Below are 7,560 nucleotides of genomic sequence, written 5' to 3'. Positions count from 1 at the left end.
TCAAAGAAAGAGAATCTTTCTGGATATGTACTCTGGGCACATTAGAACCCAAGGGCTTAAACCGTGAATATGAAGTAAAGACTTGATTCATTGGGCCGTGCACCATGTCACCAAGTGTCCAATTGCATTGTCCAATGGCTCACAATGGTTATGCGTTTTCATTGGATGGATAATCGAAGCCATGTTTTTTTCCTTTCTGTTGGGTTTGTTGTGTGAGTAGCCTATAGGATTAAGTTGGTTACCGCAGGCAGTGGATTTAACTTCCTGTCTTTGGTCCAGTGGTAGATGGATTGTCTGGTCTATGAGCTGTTATTGGTTTGAATGCAGGTGAATGCCCATGGGCTGCTTATGACTGTGTAAAATAGTATTGATTCATGATGGATTTCAGACTACATGTAGATATCTTCAGTCTTTCTATCCACATCATTTAAATGAACATTATCCATGCAGCTTGAAATTCATCCAATAAGAGAAGCAACCTTGTACAACCAATCTGATAAGGGCACAGTATATCCTAAGGGAAGGTTATGGCTATAAAAGGGGACTTCTTGGAGTCACCAGGTTGTTGATGGATGTTGCATGATCTAGTCTAAGCTCTTAGGAGCTGGCTAGGGGATCAGAACCAGGATGCCTTGTGGACTCGGTCTAGGGACTTTGGCTTCAACTAGAGGATCACTTGGCTACATGGCTTCAATCTAGGGGCTCCAATTCCGATTGGAGATCATAACCGCAATCTAGGGATTTCGACTCCGGCTGCCAGGATTATACCATATCATCATACCAGAGACTACTTAAGGAAGAAACCCAGGTTGGACAATTTTGTCACCTGGCTACAGACTTTGCAGACCTCAGCCAGCTTCCTAAATCTGGCGCTATTCTATTGTCGGTGGGTGCCCGACAAATTACACAGCTATGTAAAATTTTGGTTTATGAAACTTCAAATCCAGTGACTGATTATTATGTTTTCTAATGTCCTGATTTAAAAAAAAAAATAAATATTTTTTTTTAACCATCAAATATTGATTTTGTACAATCCATGTGTGAAGTTACATACAAGTGACATGAACAAGAAAAATACTTATTGTAACCAAAAATATTCACAATTTTATATATAAAATACATTTATTTATTGTACAGTCATTCTGCAACTTTATTAGAAATTTATTCTTGCACTTTTTCCTTTTCTCTAGATCCCCCTTTTCTCTTATAGAAGGCCTGTGGATCTTCTCTGTGAAGCATCCGGCAATCATGTTCACGTTTCATTTACTTTGGTATCGTCGTTCCATCTCCTTGATATTCCGATGAAAACCTTCTTGTTCTTCCCACCAGCACCAAGGTTTTCAGACAAGTAGTCCAAATAGGAATGTAAAAAATGTAACTTCAAATTCATTAGACAACCCAAGGCTTTGAAACGTTTCAGCATGTTCTCCACGATGGACTTAAATTTTGATTCTTTGTTGTTACCTAGAAACGTATTTATTGCTTCTTTCAAAGAGTCCCAAGCCCTTTTTTCAACAGTTTTCATTATTGTTTAAAACACGTCATCCTTCATTCATGGGTTTCTGAATATCCGAACCCACAAAAATGCTTTTGTGCTGCCCCTGTGCCAGCAGCCGCCGTTGGTCGGATCCAGACCTTCTAAGAGAGTGGCTCGACCCGGGGGTCTCGCGGACATGTCGAATAAAAGGAGGAATGTAGATGTATGGGCTAGGCCGTATTAAGTTTGTGACGCCACCAACGGTGTGTGGTGAGGTGGGACACCACCGCTGCCGTTATGGGATACCCGGGAGAGATGTAGTGGCAGCTGGATGTTAACCCCTCCGTGTGTAGGGATGATTGCCCCGGGGCCCAGTGTCTTTGTGCAGGGTATGGTGATGGCAAGGGCCGGCGCGCCTGAGCAAGCAGGGGGATGTTTGGTTACTCACAGTAAATGAATCACACGAGTCTTTCGGTAAACCAAAGGTGCTGGTGGCCTGCCGCCCCGGCCGGTTGCATTCAGGTCCCCCACCCAGGCTGGTGGTCGCTGTCCTTTACTCTGCACTTGTTTTTGTGTATGGTGGACTGCCTGGTCTGGAACTCAGGAGTCCGCTCCCGGCTGGATATGGCCTAAGGAGCCGTGCCCGCAGGCGCTGGCCCGTGGGATCTAAGGGCCCTGGCGGTGGCCTTATCCCTATCAGTGGGCTGTTGTCTTCTTTGAGGGACTTTAGGTGGGATAGGACCTATAATCCTGCCCTCAATCATTTAATTAGCTAGGCCGCTGGTTTCGGTCCTGGCTTCAGGGTCCTAGGTGACTAGGGTTTCAGGTCGGCTGTGTGTTTCCTAAGTGAGGAAAGGTGTTGTGCGGGGGCCTATCTGTAACTACCTGGTTTTGTCAGGGCATCACACCTTCCTTCAGACTTGATTCTGACAGTCCCTGAAACTTGGTACACAGGTACTTAAACATCTCTCCTTCTTTCAGTAGCGCTTTCACAAACAGCTTCATCAGTCCAAGCTTACAGTGGAGTGGTGGCAAGAGAACTTTAGGTGGGATCAACTAAGCTTTATGCAACAATGTTCTTGAGTCCCGGTTACAAAGATGTTCTTGTTGGCCAATTTTTTTTGCTCCAGTGAAGAGTCCTAACCTGGCTTTCCAATTCACACAAAAAGCATGTGTTCTGCCTTCTTTTACGTAATGCTGTGAATCTCTAGCATACAGCTAAACCCTAGTTCACATTTCAAATAAACAGACTGTGGAGTTCAATAGCCTTGATTTATTAGCTGGTAACGTGAACTTGATTGCAGTATACATGGAATATACAGTGAATATAGGAATATCCAAGATGCAGTTGAAGACAGAATACGGTATATCCAAGATACTGTTTTATACGGGTAAAAACTATAACAAGAAAATGATTACAGTCAGTACAGTGTTAATACAGAGTTAACATAGCATAACAGTACATGAGATGCAGTTCTTACGAGAATGTAGGTGAAAGGTCACTGCATCTGCAATACATAGAAATCCTATCTAGACAAACAAGACAGGGATGACACTAAAGGTGTAGAAGTACAATGTACAATGCATTTACTACACTCTTCCATCTAGGATTCTATCACTAACACATGTAATTTGCTTTGCTCACCGGATTACACTAGGCAGGGGTGAATGTACAGAGAGGTAAGTCGGCATGTCCTTTCCTGACAAATCCAAAGAGAAAATGGCTGCAGGCTTCTTCTCAGCTCAGGGAGGCATTCCTTACCCAGAATACATTTAGCTTAAAGGGAAACTCAGCAATTCAAAAGAATAACAATGACCTCTAGGGGTTGTAACAGAAATTTCAATGAATGACTATTAGCAGGCTGCCATGAGGCAGAACAGCATGGGTATTTAATATATCCTCCTTGCTGCCCAAGAAGCAATGAGAACATTTTTAGACCACCACATATTGACCATCCATGCTCCTTGTAGTTAAGTTTCTTGAGAATAAAGTCTAAATTCTCACAGCTTTCTTCCAAGTGCATAGCATGTGTGACGCCCTGGACTAGCCAGGTAGTCACAAACACAAAATCACACACACCCCCTCCCCTGGATAGTCTACATCAGTCACACAAAATCCTTGTTGCCTCCTCCAGGGTCTGATGTCCACACCAGGTGGGGCGGAGCCAGGCGGTTGGCCCCACCCACCGAGGAGTTCACAGGCCTGGAGGCGGGAAAAAGCAGTTAGTTTAGTTTTGTAGTGGAAAGTGAGAGGACAGAAACTGTTAGTGTCTGGGTAGGAGCCCAGGCACTGTCAGCAAGGTCGGCAGACGGTGGTGGCCGTCTGCAGGAGGTGGTACAAGTCAGCTGAACCGTAGGACCGGGGACGGGCGGTGACCCGAGGGGAACTGAACCGGTGAGCGGATCTGTACCAAGCACAAAGTTGAAGCCAAAGTCCCTAGACCGAGTCCACAAGGCATCCTGGTTCTGATCCCCTAGCCAGCTCCTAAGAGCTTAGACTAGATCATGCAACATCCATCAACAACCTGGTGACTCCAAGAAGTCCCCTTTTATAGCCATAACCTTCCCTTAGGATATACTGTGCCCTTATCAGATTGGTTGTACAAGGTTGCTTCTCTTATTGGATGAATTTCAAGCTGCATGGATAATGTTCATTTAAATGATGTGGATAGAAAGACTGAAGATATCTACATGTAGTCTGAAATCCATCATGAATCAATACTATTTTACACAGTCATAAGCAGCCCATGGGCATTCACCTGCATTCAAACCAATAACAGCTCATAGACCAGACAATCCATCTACCACTGGACCAAAGACAGGAAGTTAAATCCACTGCCTGCGGTAACCAACTTAATCCTATAGGCTACTCACACAACAAACCCAACAGAAAGGAAAAAAACATGGCTTCGATTATCCATCCAATGAAAACGCATAACCATTGTGAGCCATTGGACAATGCAATTGGACACTTGGTGACATGGTGCACGGCCCAATGAATCAAGTCTTTACTTCATATTCACGGTTTAAGCCCTTGGGTTCTAATGTGCCCAGAGTACATATCCAGAAAGATTCTCTTTCTTTGAGCTAAACACAAGTCAACAATACATTGTAAGCAGATTCTATTACCAGTCCCACACCATTTTGTGACGCATAATCACACAGTGATCCAATTAAGATTCCAAGTCATCGGACATGTCCAAGCCATACGCAGAGGAGGCAATAGAATTAGGAAGCTCAAAGAAAGGGAATCTTTCTGGATATATACTCTGGGCACATTGGAACCCAAAGGCTTAAACCATGAATATGAAGTACAGACTTGATTCATTGGGCCATGCATGGACATAATGGACATAATTCTAATAGGCAGGACAGGTAATAAGGAGCACAAGTTATATGCTAAAATGTGTTGTGTGACAAGACAGACACAGGAAAGGACATGATAACAGGTGTAGGGACCAACAAGGTGAGACAAGGGGTATCAGGATAGGGTCAAGTAGGTATGAATGTAGTAATGGGGCAGGCATAGAGAATTGTATGTGAATGTGAATTACAATAAATCACTAAGGAAAGGAATATGTGAGTGTGTGCCTAATGTAAACTAATATTGTACTGGCAAAATTATAGATGGAAAGGGAGAAGGGGAGGGGGGAGAGAGGAGGCTGTAATTGACTACAAGGGTATGAGTTATGAGTGATCATAGGGATAGTGTTACATAAGTGGAAATACCTATGGAGGACCGGATGTGTAAGCGCATACCTTATACAAACCTATAGAGTGCTGATGGGTGAGAGTGTGATGTTAGATATAAGACATCCTATAGTGAATAGTGAGCCGTAATCAAGTGCAACAGGGATATTTCACGTGACTATGGGAACCTGGAAGGTAAAGAAAGGGGAGAAAAAACTGTTAGACAAGGTAATCAGACATAATGTAACCAGTTGATCAGACATGATCACCTGGTTTGAGACCCCCTGCCTTACACTATATAGATATCATGTTCATTCCCCATCTATCTTGCTCAGGAGAGCATCTCCCTCCCCCGGCACCAAGAGCAGCTCATACTGAATTGTTACATTGACTAGTAACACTGCACACAGAAATGCACCTTAATATTCCACTGTTAACCCTTTCCTCCCAGCAGTAACACACAACTCCTCACCTTGATATCATGGTGATTTATGGTCAGAATGACTTCAATGCGATCAGTGATTTCTATTCTAGCTCTGCTCACATAGATTTTATATCCACACTCAACTATAGGCCGTTCTTCATATTTTGGGGGCTTTTAGTCAGATATACTAGTTTGTGCCTGTATAGTATTGGTGTAGATGGGAGTGTAGGGCATGGGTTACATGGCACTGTGGTGGAATACTGATGGGAGGTATTGGTGCTGTGTTTGATGCTTCTACTGGGTATTTTCCTACAAATACTGGAACAGCTCACTGCTTAGAATGATCCTTCCCAGCTCTATAATATATTATATATACCCCACAATGCAGGCTCACACACACATTTGTCTCAAGTGTGTTGTAGGGACACAGATACAGTCTTGGTCATGTGACTAAAGGCTACTTTACACACTGCGATATCGGTCCCGATATCGCTAGTGTGGATACCCGCCCCCATCTGTTGCGCGACACGGGCAAATCGCTGCCCATGCTGCACAACACCAACCAGACCCGTCACACATACTTACCTGCCCGGCGACGTCGCTGTGACCGGCGAACCGCCTCCTTTCTAAGGGGGCGGTCCGTGCGGCGTCACAGCGACGTCACTGAGCGACCGCCCAATAGCAGCGGAGGGGCGGAGATGAGTGGCCGGAACATCCCGCCCACCTCCTTCCTTCCTCATAGCGGCTGGGAGGCAGGTAAGGAGAGGTTCCTCGTTTCTGCGGTGTCACACGGAGCGATGTGTGCTGCCGCAGGAGCGACGAACTACATCGTTACTGCTGCAGTAACGATAATCGAGAATGGAGACCCATGTCACCGATGAGCGATTTTGCACGTTTTTGCAGCGATGCAAAATCGCTCATCGGTGTCACACGCAGCAACATCGCTAATGCGGCCGGATGTGCGTCACAAATTCCGTGACCCCAACGACTCCGCATTAGCGATGTCGCAGCGTGTAAAGCCCCCTTTAGTGGGAGTGGTGTACAGGGTCTTAGCAGTAAAGAGTATTCCATATTTCTGCCAGATACCCACAGAGATATTGAAATCTGAAAAAAGAGACTTCTGCTCATTGAAGGTAAGAACTGCTCACATAGCGTTCAACTCCACAGCAAACGAGTGCTCTAGCACTGGCATCTCAGCAGGGATATTCCCCTACTACACATGTGTGTCTGGGTCCCTGTGACAGTTTACAGGACATAACTCAGGGCACCTAGACAGAAGGCAGAGGGACTACTTTCTATTTCTGGTGTAGAGCTTAGTACAATATATATATATATACTATTACATGTGACACATGTACCTTGTATTACCATTATTCGCTGTATATGAACCCCTTTTCTCCGGGCATTATTTGTCTATAGCATTTTTCACGAACCTGAGGCAACTGAGAACCCTTCAGTGAAGGAATTCCACTAACCCTCACAATACCAACCAGGGGCCTCCCTGCAGTAACTCAGGTAGTTGTACCCATTCTCTTTCCGCATTCTATGTGTTCTTCTTCTTTCTTCTTTTTTTTCTTTTTTCTTCTTTTTATTTCTATCATGTAGTTCAGGGGTTTATAGATATATGTCCTGCATCTCATATTTCCTTTAGTGGTGCTTCTTACCCATTCTCATATCATTTACCCTAGTATTTCATGATCCTGAGGCGACTGAGAACCCTTTAATAAAGGAATCCTTTTTCACTTGAATTGTCAAGTGATACTTACCAGTGACTATCACGTAATGTTACAGGTAGTTGCATTTTCTTCCTCTTCTTTCTCTCCTTTCTTCTTTGTCACACGGTCCATTGTGTTATAGCCCACGTGTCATGATTAGAGTTGAGCGCGGTTCGTGGTTCGTGGTTCTCCAGTTCTAGGCTCGAGTGATTTTGGGGCATGTTCTAGATCGAACTAGAACTCGAGCTTTTTGC

The sequence above is a fragment of the Anomaloglossus baeobatrachus genome, assembly GCF_048569485.1.
Source record: "Anomaloglossus baeobatrachus isolate aAnoBae1 chromosome 7 unlocalized genomic scaffold, aAnoBae1.hap1 SUPER_7_unloc_1, whole genome shotgun sequence".
NCBI lineage: Eukaryota > Metazoa > Chordata > Amphibia > Anura > Aromobatidae > Anomaloglossus > Anomaloglossus baeobatrachus.
This window is presented reverse-complemented; position numbering follows the sequence as displayed.